General features: G+C 60.9%; 1 protein-coding gene across 22 annotated transcripts in view; it reads right to left on the reverse strand.

Moving 5' to 3' along the window:
• Positions 1-16,362, reverse strand: part of LOC105469257 (RNA binding fox-1 homolog 3) — a 524,235-nt gene that overhangs the window by 52,559 nt on the left and 455,314 nt on the right. The gene's annotated exons all lie outside the window — the stretch shown is intronic.

A 16,362-nucleotide genomic window follows, 5' to 3' on the forward strand; every position in this document is an offset into this window, starting at 1 on the left:
GGGCCTGAGGTTACACAGCACATCAGCAGGTGAGGGTCAGGTGGTTGGGGTGGGGCTGGGTATCCTGATGTCCACAGCCCCTTGCCAATGCGCCTGGGTCGGGCAGGCTAGAGTTTGAGACCTGAGAAGTTGGGGGTCCCTCGATAAGTCCTTCACCTCCCCGGGGTCCCGTTTCCTCATCTGTAAAGCAGGCCTAAGAGAGCCCCCAGCCAGGCTGTATGAGGACTAAAGGTGTTAACACAGGTGAGCAGACGGCACAGTGCCCCCAAATCGCAAGTGCAACAGACAGTGATGCTGGAAGTGAGTGTTATCTGTAAGAACCCTGCTGCCTGGGCACCCCGGGGAGCTCCGGAGAGCCAGCCTGGCCTCCCCTACCTGACCTCACAGGAAGAAAGGGACACACACAGCCAGGAAAGCAAAGAAACCCTGAGAAAGAGGAGGAGACGGGGCAGGGGGCAGGATGGGATCCTTGCCCGCTGCCTCTGAGTTTGTGGAGAGACAGGGGAAAGGTTGGTGCTGCTATCCTTTTACGACGCTTTGAAATACCGTCTGGATGGAGGAAAATTAAATATCGCAGCTTTTAACTGGAGCCACACCGAAAACACAACCTTGCAGTAAATAAAAAGACGATTTACCACCGTGACACTTTCATTTCACAAAACTCCCTGTGAGCCTCATTTGTAATTATTTCCTCCTGGCCCCTGGCCTCTGGCCCCTGACTGTATCACCTGCCTCCGGGGATGGGGAGGTGGCTGCGGAGCCTCCAGGGGTGGGAGCAGCCCCGTGGGAGGAGAGGCAGGAGGGGTCTGAACGTGGTTCATTATGATTGAGATTAAACTGAAAAATCAATTTTTAATTGAATGTATTCTTTAAACAGGCCCTGTTGCCCATGGCTGAGCACTAATGGAATTTCCATCCTAAGCTGCCCCTTCTCCTTGACGACCCCTCCCCAGCCTGCTGACCCCAGCAGGACTGACCAGGCCGGCAGATCTGCCCCTACTGGGGTTGCAACTAAACTCCACCAGCGGGGCACGGTGGCGGAAGGCCACTCGTGGGTGTGTGGAGGTGGGGAGGGGCTGGCTGGTGGAGAGTCTGTCTTCTACGCAGACCGGCTGGCCAGCTGGGGTTGTTGGGGGTGCACCTGGGCTCCTCTGAACAGGCGGAGGGCTGCTGCTTCTTGACCCAGTCTGGGGCTCTTATGAAGCTGCTGAAAGATGGCTCTGGGCTTCTACGCACAGGGGCGGGGAAACAGCCCCCAACGTCCTCTGGTTCCCAAGATACTTTTCTACCAAGAGCCACGTTCAAGGATTAGGGGAGAACCAGGCCCCTGGGAGTACTGCCCCCATAACCCTGAAGACCACAGGCCCCCACCCCTGTACATGGCCCTTCCTGGCATCCCACTGAGTCCAGGTCCCGCGACTAGAAGACAAAGAGGGAGGCCCAGGACAGGGACATCCTGGTGCACGGTGGGCTGCTGTGTGAAGGATGCTGGTCCCTGCATGTCTGCCTCCCATCTGTAAGGGGGACTCACAGCAGGCTGCATGGGCTGGGCTAACAGTAAGAAGGGCAGGACCACCTACCCACTGTACCTTGGGCCCCACAAGAAGGTGGGTTCCTGTGCCTGTGTTTTGGGCAGCCTTGCATCTGAGTGTGGCAACTGGCACCGACTGGATGTTGGCTGTGCCAGCTCACCCGAGTCCACCCCGTTCTCTGCCCACCCTGCCTCTGTCCTCACAGGCCCCCTGGAGAGTTCCCCAAGCCTGTTCCTGGGGGACCTGGATTCTGGGGGCAGTTCCGTGGATGGTGCTGTCCTTGTTGGTGGGAGGGGGGCGGGTCTATAAATCCATCTCAGGCACTTCTCCTTCTCCCAGCCAGCTCCGCCCCGACCCTCTCTTCCTCCACTCCCTGCTGCCCCCACAGCTCTGAAGCCATCCCACCCACAGCGTGGGGGTCTCCTCCCAGGCCCACCACTACCCTGCACAGAGCGGTTCCTTGATGAGGCCGGGCCTTGGCCACCAGAACCGGGGTTCTCCCCACCAGGGACACCTCTGCTCTGGCCACAGGTGACCCCCTTCACCCGGCACCCATGCCACGTGCAAGAGCCCCCTAGGGACAGGAACCGGGGTAGCAGACCATCATCCTCCAGCACAGGCCCCGTACCTGGAAGCCACTCTGCATCGGAGGCTGGGCATGTTTGGGGTTGGAAGGTAGGTGGTGCCCTCAGAGCCCCTCCTGCAAGAAGCACTGGCTCATGAAGACCCCCTCCATTTTCAGTCTGTGAGGACCCCTGACCTGCAGTGCCTGGGCTCAGGCCAGGACACCCCAGTGGAGGGTGATCTTCACAGTCACCCCTGTTCCTGTTTAACCGCAGCCTGGACAGACACCCTCATCCTTCCACTGAAGGGTGGCCACGAAGGGGGGCTGACCTGCTTGGCCTGTGCCTGGATGGTAGCAGGTCCCCATGCCCAGCTCTGCCCGTGACACCCTCCAGAGGAGGACATATCTAAGCCACAGGCCCGGCACTGGTGTTGAGGGGCCCAGAGATCTCCCCGCAGAGGATGTCATGTGTGGATGGAGGGATGCGCTGAGCTGGCCAGAGAGGGTGGCCTGCCTCCCTCTGCCTCTGAGACAGGCCAGGCCCTCCAAGCCATCCTGGCGGTCGGTGGGTGGCCAATGGGCCTGCTCTTGGGGCAGGACTGGTGAGGTCTGAAGAATTGCCCCGTTCTACCCCCACCCCGTGGCTGCCTTGTTTAAAAATGTGCCAAGATTTTGCAGGAAGGCTACAGAGGGTGGGGTGGGCAGAGTAGGCAGGAGACGCCTATCACAGAGGCGTCACATGGCCCCCAGCCTCCCAAGGTCCCTCCCCAAGCCTCCCAGCTGCCTCCTGCAGGCCTCACTCAGAAGCTCTTTCCTGGCGTGGGGCAAGTCCAAGTCTAGATGTTTCCAGAAGCTTAAACATGCTCTGCGCCCCACTGCTGGGGCCTGGGTGAGAGGAGTTAGGAGGTGGAAGGGGCAGAGCTCACGTCGCAGACCTGAAGCCAAGTCCAGGGTTGAGCCACAGGAGGGAGAAGCATCCTCCTCCCGGTCCTGGGACCACAGTTCCAGTCCGGCCTATGTCCCTGGCCGCCGAGCGCGTCCCGAAGGCCACTGAACCTCTCTGGGTTTCTGTTTCCTAGTCCTAAACTGAGGACGAGGTGCCCCTCCACTCGGGCACAGGAAGGCAGAGCCCAGGTGCCAAAGACCAGCCTGAAGTGCAGATGTGTCGGAGCTGAGGGTCAGAGGCAAACACCCTCCCGTCACAGATGTCTCCTGGCCCACAAAATGGGCAGACGGGCCACTGCCTGCCCACCTCCGAGCTGTCGCCAGGTTCTGAGTCCAAAGGAGACGAGCGCACCTGCGCTCCCACACACTGGTTCCCACACACTGGTTCCCACCTGAGCCCAGGGAGGAGAATCTGCAATGATGCCTCGAGGCTCTCGGCAGGGACCAGCACTGAACCTCAGCATGGTGGGGGCGGGACAGGGTGTGCGGGGTGCTTAGCTGGTGCCTGTCCCAGGAGATCAGGGGAAACCGAGAACCTGCCCAGAAAAACAGCTCAGGAAGCCCAGAGCCCGAGTTTGGGCACAGATTCTGTCCTGTCACTGAGCTTGGCCAGGACCCCCAACACAGGAGCCCGTCCATGTCATATCTGAGTGTACACCTGCGTCTCCTGCAGAGGTTCTGATTCAGGGGGACGGGGCTGGCTGAGTATATTTCTTTTTTTTTTTTTTTTTTTTTTTTTTTGAGACGGAGTCTCGCTCTGTCGCCCAGGCTGGAGTGCAGTGGCCGGATCTCGGCTCACTGCAAGCTCCGCCTCCTGGGCTCACGCCATTCTCCTGCCTCAGCCTCCTGAGTAGCTGGGACTACAGGCGCCCGCCACCTCGCCCGGCTAGTTTTTTTTTTTGTATTTTTTAGTAGAGATGGGGTTTCACCGTGTTAGCCAGGATGGTCTCGATCTCCTGACCTCGTGATCCACCCATCTCGGCCTCCCAAAGTGCTGGGATTACAGGCTTGAGCCACCGCGCCCGGCCGAGTATATTTCAAATAAGTTCCTTGTGTGCGTGGTGGTTCTGAAATGCGGCTGCACCCTGAAACCACCTTGGAAGCTTTAAAAAATACTGGTGCCTGGGTGCCCTCACTGGAGAGGGTCTGATGCCACGGCCCTGGGGTGAAGTCTGGCCACAGGGACTTCAAAGGCTCCTGAGGTGATTCTAACGTGCAATCGAGTTTGGGCAGCACCTGCTCTCCGTGTTCTCTGGAACCAGCCCACGGGCTGGCCCAGTCGGCACTGAGAGGGAGCCCCCGCCACCACCCTGCCCTTCCTCCTCAGGGCGCACAGGCCTGCTGAGCACTGGCCCTGCATGCGGTGACAGCAGGGAGGAAACGGGGCATTCGTCGCTCTGTGGTTGTGTTTTCTCTGCCACTGCCACAGGCAAGGCGAAGCGCCACGTTCGGCAAACCTAGTGCATCGTTCCCGCTCAGCACCCGGACCCACCGACACGCAGATCCACGCGGCTCACACAGGGCTCTCAGCCGGGCGATGGTGCCCTGCAGGGGACATTTGGGGGACAGTGGCTGGGGACAGTGTAGGTCAGCGTCCCCAACCTTTTTGGTACCAGGGACTGGTTTCGCAGAAGATAATTTTTCCATAGATCGGCGGGAGGCAGGGGAGTGGTTAGGGAGGGATGGTTTTGGGATGAAACTGTTCCACTTCAGATCATCAGGCATTAGATTCTAATGAGGAGCATGCAACCTGGACCCCTCGCACGTGCAGTTCACACGTGAACCGTGCTCCTTTGAGAATCTAATGCTGCTGCTGCTCTGACACGAGGCAGAGCTCAGGTGGTCATGGCAGCGATGAGGAGCGGCTGTGAATACAGACAAAGCTTCACTCCCCTGCCTGCTGCTCACCTCCTGCTGTGTGCCCCGCTTCCCACCAGGCCATGGAGGGGTTGAAGACCCCTGATGTAGGTCATCACAACATGGGGTGCCCCAGGCATCGAATGCAGGGAGGCCAGAGATGCCGCTCCACCTCCTACAGACGCCCACGAGAGACTGACCCAGCCCACCCTGACAGCAGTGCCCTGGGCCAAATGACGGGAGGGAGAGCTTCCCAGGGGCAGGCAGGCACCTGCTTCACCACTGCATTAGACCGAGTCTGTGAGAGGGTACCTGATGCCGTCCTAAATGGGTGTTGCTTGGACTTGAACTCAGGACCTGGGTTAAGTCTCAGCCCTGTTCTTTCCCTCTCTGAATTGTCTGGTTCCACGTCATGCACCTGGAAGAACCCTACATGCCATCCTGGTGCCGGGCAAAGCCAGGCGGTTCCCAGGTGTGTGCAGAGCAGCCAGACAAGCCTCTGCCTAACTGGGGAGCAGCTGAGGGGCTGGTCTGTGTGTGACCAGCTGCCATCTGCGAGTCCAGCCCCACCTGGCTCTGGAGCAGAGCTGGTGCCTGCCCAGGGCCCAGAAAAGCTTCTCCATGGGGGCCTGGGCCTGCGGCCTGCTGGTCACGTGGGTCTGCTGCTGGGAGTCCTGCAAAAGCTGGGGAAGTTGGTGGGTCTCCTCTCTGCAGGTTCAACCTCACCACGGAGAGGGAGCAAAGGCCCGAGGAGGGCGGGTGCCCCTGCTGTGAGCCCCTGGGCAGGGTGTCTGGCAGCTCCTTGGCTGCCCCCTCTTGGCTTTAGCAAACACGATCAAAATGGGCCCCTTGCCTGCCTCCTGGACATACCCAGGGGTCAGATCCCTTACTTTGGATCTTACAGAGAACAGGGGACAAAATAAGAAACCGCGCCAGCCTCCAGGTGTCCCGGCGTCAGCCCCCTGTGTCAGGTTTCCAGGCTGCTGTGCTGCTGTCTGGACACCAGAGCCAGGACCCTCCAACTCCAAGGCTGCTCCCTTGCCCTCCCGTCCGTGTCGTCCTCAGAGACAGCACGGCCTAAGTCAGGAGGACACTGTGGTCACAGGAGGGGCTGGCCATGTCTGGCCTTCTGGAGGAGGAAATCCATTCAGTGCTCCCCTCTGCAGGTGGCCGGGAGGGACAGCTGCAGTTCACCAGCCCTAAGCAGCCCATTTCACAGAAGCAGAAACACAGATGTAGAGAAGACAATTAACCTGGGAACATCAGAGTTGGGGTTTGAGCCTGGAAGAGGCTGTAAAGGCAGTGAGGCCGCCAGCCTTCCTCCACTCCCTCGAGAGCCTGGCCCGTGCTGTGCACCAGAAGAGACCTGGGGAGCTCCCTGCTGCCCCGAGAGGCAGGCCCTGGTCCAGAGATTGGGAGGAGCTCATTGCGGAGGGCAGGTAAGAGGCTCCTGGGGGCCACGGCTGTCCCCTGCCCTCAGCATAGCCCAAAGCAGGTAGTTGGCAAGACCCCAGAAGGCAGAGCACATGCAGCCCAGTCAGCCTTGCACACCTCTGGTTCTGGGCTGGCCAAGGGACTTGTCCGCCACCCACGAGTGTGTCCAGGCAGGCTCTGCACCCCTGGTGCCCAGTACCTGGCCAAGGCTGCCAGTGGGCGATGAGGCGGTAGCTGGTGCAGGCTTTGCCAAGCGCCTTTGATCCAGCCTCTCTCTCATGCTAATGACTGTCAACATGAAACAGAGGCTGTGAAGGGGAAGAAAATTACTCCCTGAAAAGGAATTGACTGATCCCCATCATTTCTCAAGGAATCACTGACCTGTGAATATTTCATTACCCAAAATGCTGCACTATCCATACAGAGCCGCCGCTGCCATGCGGCCCTGGGGAAAGGCAGAAGCACAGGGCCAGGCTCTGGCCTGCAACCGAGATTTCCTCACCGTGGGACCCCAGGGTGCGGCCCTAAAGACCCAGAGACAGGTGTCTGGCAGGCGGGAACACGGTAGCCTCTCTAGGTTTTGGGAGCAGTCATGGCTAACACTCCTTGCGCCTCTGTTCTGTGTCTGGAGTCACCATTCCAGTGGGAGGTCTGGGGTCCCGTTTCCCACCCACAGTCCCTTCCTCAGCCTTGCAAGGTCCCTTCCCAAGCCTCTCGGCTGCTTCCTGCGGGCCTCACTCAGAAACTCTTTCCTGGCTTGGGGCGGGTCCAAGTCTAGACGTTTCCAGAAGCTCAAACATGCCCTGTGCCCCACTGCTGGGGCCTGGGTGACAGGAGTTGGGGGGTGGAAGGGGCAGGGCTCATGCCACAGACTGAAGCCAAACCCAGGTTGAGCCACAGAAGGAGGGAGAAGCACCCCACACCCCTACAGACCACGGTTCCAATCCTGCCTCTGTCCCCGGCCACTGAGTGGCCCCCGAAGGCCACTGAACCTCTTTGGGTATCCGCTTCCTAGACTTCAACAAAGGCTAACAGTAGTTGGGGCCACCTTACAGGTTGTTGAGAATAAACTAAGACCAAGATCTAATCTCAGTGCCCAACATGAGACAGTTGCTACCCGGAAGTGATGAAAGTTGAGTGACTCTATCCCAGGAGCACAGGCTGCAGAGTCTGAGGACGCAGGGGAGGGAGCCGACCCCGCTGGGTCTCCCTGCAGCCTCTGAGGACCTCTGCGGGCCTGGCTGGGGTAGGCTAAGGCCAAAGTCCCCAGAGGATGGGAAAGGCTGGGACCACCTTCGTTGGCACTGATCAGCTCCTGAGTTTGTAAGGTCGTAGGGGGTGGAGGGGGACAGCCTGCGGCTTTCTCCAGGAACTTCAAGGGGCTGGAATAATTCATTCGAGAAACGCTAACCATAAAACCCTCATGCTGTTCTGGGCTTGGACTGGGTGGGATTCAGACACTCAGTGTGCAGCCCCCGCCACTGACAACAGTGCACCCTGAAGCTTAAGAAGCACAACGAGCCGGGCGCGGTGGCTCAAGCCTGTAATCCCAGCACTTTGGGAGGCCGAGATGGGCGGATCACGAGGTCAGGAGATCGAGACCATCCTGGCTAACATGGTGAAACCCTGTCTCTACCAAAAAATACAAAAAACTAGCCGGGCGAGGTGGCGGGCGCCTGTAGTCCCAGCTACTTGGGAGGTTGAGGTAGGTGAATGGCGTAAACCCAGGAGGCGGAGCTTGCAGTGAGCTGAGTTCCGGCCACTGCACTCCAGCCTGGGCCACAGAGCGAGACTCCGTCTCAAAAAAAAAAAAAAAAAAAAAAGAAGCACAACGAGACCCTCTAGGGCATGGAGGCTCCCGCAGCACCCAGGCGGAGACCCCTGTTGCCTGCCAGGAAAATGTGACGTCTGTGCTATTATTGCCGGGCTCGCACCGGGGATGGTGTTTCCAAATTAGCAAAGGCCTGGGAAGGCAGCATCTGGGGATTAGTAGAGTGTGGGAGGCAGCATTTCAGGACCCCTCCCTTGCCCAGTGCAGCCACGGGGAGCCCAGACGCAGGCAGCGGGGAAGTGGAAAGGGAGGGGGTCACGGGGGAGGACAAACTGGGGCTTGGCTAGGGCCCAGCCCTGACCCCTCCTGGTGGCTCCCTCTGCTTGTTAGGTTGGCACACGGGCAGTGCTGTTCTGGGGAGAAGCAGGGCTGGACACGAGGGTGGACCTGGCCGGAGTAAGAGGGACTTTGGTGGGCTTCAGGGAGAAGCTTCAGGCAACGAGGTGTGTGGGGCAGTGGGAAGTGCGCCTGGGGTGGTCCACGGACGATTCCTCCTTCGGGACTGCTTGACTGCTGCCTTCCCCGCCAGCTGGACCATCCCCACGCACTGCAGAAGGTTGGGGGCGGCCTAGGGGCTCATGCCTGCCTGCTCAGGCCTTCTCCCACCGTGTTAGACCCAGGACCCTGGGATGCCGAGTGGGGTCAGGCAATGGGACCTGCAGGTCTCGAGAGGATAGGGCAGGGCGGCCACTGGGCATCGCCATGAGCTCGGCTTCCACTGCGCGTGTCTGAGTACCAGGGTGAGGGGACAGAGATGGCTGCCAGCTTCCTCCTGTGGGGCCTGGAGACAGGAGGGGCACAGGTGTTACAAGCAGCGGCTATGACTGTGTTGAGGACTCAGGCTAAGTGCTGGGGTGTGGGTGTGGGTGTGGGTGGGGTTGGGGTGGGGGTGTGGGTGTGGGTGTGGGTGGGGGTGTGGGTGTGGGTGTGGGTGTGGGTGTGGGTGGGGTGGGGGTTGGGGTGTGGGTGTGGGTGTGGGTGGGTGGGGGTGTGGGTGGGGTGTGGGTGTGGGTGGGGGTGGGGGTGGGGGTGTGGGTGGGGGTGTGGGTGTGGGTGGGGGTGTGGGTGGGGGTTTGGGGTGGGTCTAGCTGCAGGTAGACAAGGAGGGACTCTCAGGTATCCGTAAGGGAGGGGCAACCAGGACCTGCCCTGGAGGTCAGGACAAGAGGGTGGTGGGCAGCAGTGGGCGGCAGCTGTGGGCCATGACCTAGAGCAGTAGCCACGTCCCAGGAAACTGAGGCCCTCGAGGTACAAAGTCTGGTGGGGGTTCCTGGCTGAGGCCTGGGCTACCGGGTAGGACACTCTGGGCCAAGGGGCAGAGGGGCTGCTGTGGGCCTAGGGGACACAGACAGTGGCCTGACCGTTCTCCAGGCTCTGCAGGCAGCCAACCCCGCAACTCAGCTCCATCTGCAACCCCCATACCCTGTTCCCCAGCCCAGGCAGTTCCTTCACCGCCTCAACCTCACCCTGGTCCTGCCTGCCCATCACTCAAGATAGGAGGCAGCTGAACTGCCTGACACGCTACAGGTGGCCATGCTGGCTCAGCTTCTTTGAGAACCAGGGAAGGCAGTGGGAGGTGCAGGGCCACCAGAGCCATCACTGAAGTAGGGGATACCTGACCACCTCTCTGGGGGCAAGGCCAGGCCTGCCAGGGGCTGGGGCAACAGACTCACCTCCCATCTCCTCCTTTCCCCAGCAACCCCACACCTGCCACACATTCTCAACCACAGCAGAGGCAGGTAGGGACGGGCACCTCCGAGAAAAGAGGAGGGCAAGACCTGCAGAGGCCACGTTGTGCCTCTGAATGGCCATGGGGCCTCAGGGGGTGTCACCTCAGCTCGAGCCTCAGTGTCCCTGTGTGCACAACGGGAGGACGAGGGCTTGCTCATGCCTCGTGCCGCCTGTGAGGGATTCTAGGTTGGGCAACGAGCCTGGCTTGCTGTCTGCCACAGAGGGCTGGGCAGTGCTGGCGGCTGCCCTGCTGCTGTGCGGTTCTCACCAGGGCAGGGCCACCTTTCCAGGCCACGCTCCGCAAGTGCTCAGCACACACACATCCCTCCGCCACGCTGGGCCCTGGACTCTCAGAGCCACAATAAACGCAGCTCTTGGCGTGGATTCTGGGTTTGATCCTCGCGCTCTCCCCCCCACTCAAGGCAAGCAACAAAGCTGGCATCAGACCCTGGGCGCCGACCACCCCCTGCCCTGGGGGGGCTGAGAGAGACAGGAGAGAAGAAAAAGACACACAGTCCAGAGGGAGAAGCGAGATCCAGTACAGGGGCTGAAGGGACCCTGGGTCAGCTGCCCCACGGGACACACGGTCAGGACGGCTCTGGGTCCAGACACGTTTGGTGTCACGGGAAGGAGGGGAAGGGGCTTCCTGGCAGAGAGCAAAACACAGGGCTGGGAGGGGACCTGCATGGGGAGGGGAGGCGATGGGAGGGGACTTGCAGGGGGTGGAGGGGAGGAGAGGATGGAAGGGGACCTGCAGGGGGAGGAGTGGAGACGAGGATGGAAGGGGAACTGCACAGGGAGGAGGGGAAGCAAGGATGGGAGAGGACCTGCACAGGGAGGAGGGGAGGGGCGGAAGGGAGGTACAGGGGGAACTCCCACATCCCCCCATCCCCAAGGCCCCCTGTCCTACAGGGGAGAACGCGAAGAAATGGGGAAGCAGGAGGGGTGATGGGAGGCTGGGAGGCCTCAGGGCTCCCCCCACCTGCCAGTCCCAATACCTGATGGACTAGAGCCAGTCTTAGCTGAGAGCCTGAGACTGTGCGTAGTTGGACGAGTGGGGTCCCAGGAGAGGGGTGAGCACAGGGGAGCCCCAGAGGACTCTGTCCCTGCAGGGTCTCAAGCCATGTCCAGGCCCAGCTGCTCTCCGGAACCTGGGGCCAGCCCCGGGCGAGACTTCGGGACGCCTCCCCCAGCCCATCCTCAGTGGGGCTGAGAAGCAGCTGCTTTGGGACAGCAAACGCGGACACTGCCTTCCAGAGAAATCAGAGTGCTGCGCCAGCCAGTCGGTCCCAGGAGCAATGCGGGCCACAGTCGAGGCAAGGAAGCAACCTCCTTAGCGGGGACTAGGGTGCGGGCATCGCTTTCCAGCTGGGCCAGGGGTCACCCCAAGGTTGGGATGAGGGCACTCACTCTGTGAGCTTCCTCACCCGTTTAATGCCCCACAAGTGCCCTGAACCTTCTGGGCAAGTCTGCAGGCTGCACAGGCGGGCAGAGACTCTGGGAGCTGGGAGAGGCAGAAGGACCCCAGAAGGAGACAGAACAGGGGAAAGAAAAATGCCGCAGCCGGCCGGGCGCGGTGGCTCAAGCCTGTAATCCCAGCACTTTGGGAGGCCGAGACGGGCGGATCACGAGGTCAGGAGATCGAAACCATCCTGGCTAACACGGTGAAACCCCGTCTCTATTAAGAAATACAAAAAACTAGCCTGGCGAGGTGGCGGGCGCCTGTAGTCCCAGCTACTCGGGAGGCTGAGGCCGGAGAATGGTGTGAACCTGGGAGGCGGAGCTTGCAGTGAGCTGAGATCCGGCCACTGCACTCCAGCCTGGGTGACAGAGCGAGACTCCGTCTCAAAAAAAAAAAAAAAAAAAAAAAGAAAAATGCCGCAGCCAGTGAGAGAGCGAGAGTAGGGTACACACAGCTGTGGGGGCACAGAAACAGCATCCACATAACGCAGGGGGCAGGACCAGAGGCGAAGACAGGGCTGAGAGGCCGAGTGGCTTCGGTACAGGCGCCAGGCCTTGCCCCATCCTCCCACACCAGGAACACCGCGCCGGTCTCTGGGACACCATGCCGGCCTCCGGGACTTCACGACATCGCCCATTGCTTTCTTGAGGGTGTTTACAGGCTGCCAGCACTCCTGGGCTGCGGGGGTTTCCAGCCCTTCTCTGGCGAGGCAGCGGAGGTCTGGAGGTGCCTGTGGTCGGGTGGGCCTGCTGTCCAGACACCCCGCCCCACCCTACTCCCTAAGTGCAGGGCAGGACATCTGCCTGCCGGGGCTGCCCTCTTTCCTCCATCCCTGTCTTGCCCCTAACCAACTGAGCAGCTCACTTTTCCTGCCTCACCCTGGTCCAGCTGTGTCTGCCCCCGACCCCTGGCCCTGCTCCGGGGTCCCTCCCATTTTGCAGAACTGCCGACCCCCAGATCCTTGGCTGGGGTGGGCGTGGTGGACATAGAAGGCAACGACCACCCATGGTCACCCCATTTCCCTGCACCCTGTGCTGGTCAAGATGTGCAGAGGGTGTGGCCAGGGAGGCAAACAGCACAGGCCTTCTAGAAGGTGCTGAAGGAACTTCATGCCTCATTGAGAGAGTTTCCAAGTTCCCTCTGCTAGAAAATTATCTCCATGAGAAGCCCAGTTTTGGGGCTGGTGGGGTGATAACAGGTGTGAACCCAGCTAAGCCTCAGTGTCGGGGCTGGGGACTTCAGAATGACAGGAGTGGCTAAAGCTGACAGGGCCCTGGGAACCAGGGTGGGCCAGGCTTCCCATTAAACAGAGCCCAGAGAGGCCAAGGGGCTTGCCCAAGGACACACAGCACTGAGAACACCAAGCTCCCGGATTTCCCATCCGGCTTTTTCTTTTTCCTTCCTCCCAATCCTTACTTGCTGCACAAGCATTATACACACAGGAAAAGAAACCAGGAAAGAATCATGTGTAACCAATCCCACCACCTGCACCCCAGCACCTGGCTTCCTACCTCCTCCTCCCCCCGGCTTTGGCAATGGGCCTTCTACCCAGCTGGGACTGTGGATGTTGATATTTGGCACCTGTGGTTGCAGCCCTCTCCCGCCACACGCCCACCCGGGCCTGAGCCCTGGCTGCCCATGGTGGTCTCCAGCCCCCATGATCAATTCCACCCTCAAGTGACAACCGCAGACCCGACTGTCCTGAGGGGAGGGGAGGGGTGGGCCCAGCTCCAGCTCCCACAGCAGCCAGGGAGATGGAGTTAAAACAGCACACACTGGACCGTGTCTCTCCGCTGCCCGAAACCCCTAATGACTTCCCTTCAGTCTCAAGAAGCACACCCTCCTGACCCCGGCCCCTAAGGCTCTGCTGGTCCCCTCCCTCCCTCCCTGTCCAGTCCCGCCCCACCTGGCTGGCTCCAGCCACCAGAGTCTGCGTTCAGTTCTTCAAACACGCTAAGCTCCATGGCCTCAGGGCCTTCGTACATGCCCTTCCCTGCACCCACAATGCTGTTCCCTCAGTCTTTCATTGCCCAGCTCCTTCTGCTTCAAAGCTGCCCCTTCAAAGATGTCCTCCCCGGCCACCCTGCCTGAAGCGGGTTCTGCTGTTAGCCTCTGTCTCGGGGTCCCCACAGACTGTGAGCCTATCAGGACCAAGACTTCATCTCTCGTTCCCTGCTGCACTGAGGTGCTGTCACGATGCCCAGCACATAGCAGGTGTCCAATAAAGGAGTGAGTGCCTAAGTGGATGAGTGGGGAAGGGTGGATGGAGGGAGGAAGTCGGGCGCCTGTGCTGAAGGGCTCAGGACCTGACTGGGGAGGTCTGGCTGAGGGCAGACAGAATGAGGAAGGATGCTGGCTGGCTGCCCAGCCAGGCACGAGCCAGGACGAGCCAGTATTTGGCTGGGTCTTGCCCTGCCCGGTCCCCACGTGGCCATGAGAGTGGGGTGGGGTCAGATCAGCCACACCAGAGACCTCAGGACTCAGAGCTGCCGGCCCCTGCCCTGTTGGCTGGTTCCTGCTTCCCTGAGGAAGGCGAGGCTGTGGACAGGAGGTGCCACTGAGGAATGGGGGCTTCACGCCACCCAGCAGGCCAGTGTCGGGGCCTCCCCCAAATCCTCCTCTGAGCAAGCGCGAGCCCTCCCAGGCATCTGTACAGGTGCACACGCACAGGTGGGCAGGGCGCCCCCACCTCCCTCCCCGCTCTCCCATAGGCCCCAAGGTCCTGCTCCTCCCAGGACACCTCAGCCCTCGTCAGGTGGCACTGGCAGCCCGGCCGTGGCATCTGAGGAAGGGGTGGCAGCCGTGCCGGGCATCCAAAGGGCGGGTGGGGGAGGGGCAGCAGGTAGCCATGAATGGCGGCCTCCCTGCCAGGGCACGTGAGCTCTGCCTAGCGGTTCCCGGGGCAGCAGCAACTCCTACCTGAGTACTGTGGTACAGTGGCCAGCCGGTGCCACGTCCCTCCCCACCCGGCTCTGTGCCTTGGTGAGGTTTTATTGTGAACACTGAGCCCACAAGGTGGGGGTGTGGCTGCCGGGGCACTGCTCAGAACCCACCCCGCACCCCCAAGCCTCGACAGTACCCCCAGCAATCACTCAGACTCCTCAACACTTGTCCCCTCCCCGCTCCTTGGGCAACCCCAACTGAACAGAGGAGCCGGGCACTGCCCGCTCTCGGGCAGGAAGCCAGTGGGCAGGGAGGTCCGGGGCGGCAGGCTCCCAGCTCCATCAGACGGATACCTCGGAGCGGAGCCAGCATGAAATATTCATGCAGTAAATGGTGCAATTTTGTCTGCATTCAGCCGACTTCATGTATATTTCAGAGTATTATGAAATGGTAATGCCGTGCGACAGAAGCGATGCAGCCAGGAGGGCCAGAGCTGGGGGCAGGGGGGGTCTCGGGGTGGAGATGAAGTGGGTGGGGAAAAGGACCCCGTCCCTTAGGGGCACAGAGACGAGAACGACCAACTCTCTGACCAGGGTGGGCAAGAGATTGCAGGTGCCAGCACCTCCAAGATGGGGGAGGCAAGGACTGGAGAGTGGGTGGTAGGAGCCCCCAAGGGCGCCACAGTCTGGAAGGAGGCAGCCCACCCCTGCACCCCCAGGTTGGAGGCACTCCAGATGCACTCCCCTCCCGATGGTGGCTGGGAGTAGAGCTGTTCCCACCCGCACCTCTCCTCTCTAATGGCCACAGGGCTCGGGTGTCAGGCCAAAGCCTTGGTGCCAATTCAGCACCGCTGCCTCCCAGGTGCATAGCGGCAGGGCCTCTTGGGGAGGCCCCAAATGCAGACCCTCCCTGGCCCTTCCAGGTGGGCATCATTCAGCGGCCTCGTCCCTCAGCCAGGCCTAGCCATCCCCTGGTGCATGAGTCCAATCTAGCCGCTGTTCTGGAGACTGACACACTTGGGGGCGATGGGGAAAAGGTCTCGGGAAGGAGGATGCGCCAACCTCAGTTGCTAGGCTCTGAACTTTCTGGGGGTCTTGGATGCAGAGAGATCTGGCATGCCAAAAGGTCACCCAGAGAGAAACTGTCCTTCAGCCTCTACTGTCCAGGACTCAGGTTTGGTGGTTCCGTGGTGGCCACCCCAGTCCTCCATTCTTCATCCACCCAGGCACCGACCGTGGCTTCTCTGGACCAGCCTCCCGGGGCCTACACCAGAGGAAGAGCCCCCAGCTGGGAGGGCCCCCATTCCTAGGGGCAGTGACCCCAGAGGCCTGGCAGCCCCACACACTGCAGGGGCAGGGGAGACCCTCGCCTGAGCTGCTTGGGCTGGGAACTGGGTTTCCTTGGCTGCCCTCACCCCTCTTCCACGTCTCCAGTTGGGCAGGCCTAGGGTCCCCATGGTCAGCTAGACCAGGGATACACAAAATCCAGCCTTTGGGCCAAATCTGGCCTGCTGCTTCTCTATGTAAATAAAGTTTTATTGGAACCTGGCCACACCCACTCACTCACACATGGTCTCCGGTTGTGCCTGCACTACTGCAGCATCACTGAGGAGTTGCAGCAGAGGCTGTGTGGCCCGGAGAGCCTAGCCTAGGTGCTGTCTGGCCTTGTACAGACTGGGCTGGTCGGCCCCCAAGCTGGACAGCAGAACGGGGTGAGCCTGGCTTGCTGGAGTCCTCGGCTCCTGCAGATGGGAACTGGCCCTTCTCAGGAGTCCTGGGAGGAAACAGGGCACGCTAGCAGGCGCAGGGACTCTGTGCCCTTGGCTGGCTGTGTTTGCCCCACTGTGGTGGCTGGGTGAGAAAGAATTTCATCCCTGGCAAGCTACGGAGCCACACTGTCTGGTCTGCAGCCTCCCTGGCCAGAGCGGCGGCCCCTGCGCTCTCCTCAGCGGCTGCTGTGGGCCAGGGAGGCGGGGGAGGCGGCTGAAGGGCTGGGGCCTCTGGAGGGCCCCCAGGGACCCAGAGAGACACCTCCCTGCTCTCTCCTTTGCGTGTCTTGCCCTGGGTTCCGCTCTTACTCCCTGTCTTCCACCCCAGGGGCCCCACTCTGTCCTCACACTCCC

Source organism: Macaca nemestrina, chromosome 17, assembly GCF_043159975.1.
Source record: "Macaca nemestrina isolate mMacNem1 chromosome 17, mMacNem.hap1, whole genome shotgun sequence".
In the NCBI taxonomy this organism is placed as follows: domain Eukaryota; kingdom Metazoa; phylum Chordata; class Mammalia; order Primates; family Cercopithecidae; genus Macaca; species Macaca nemestrina.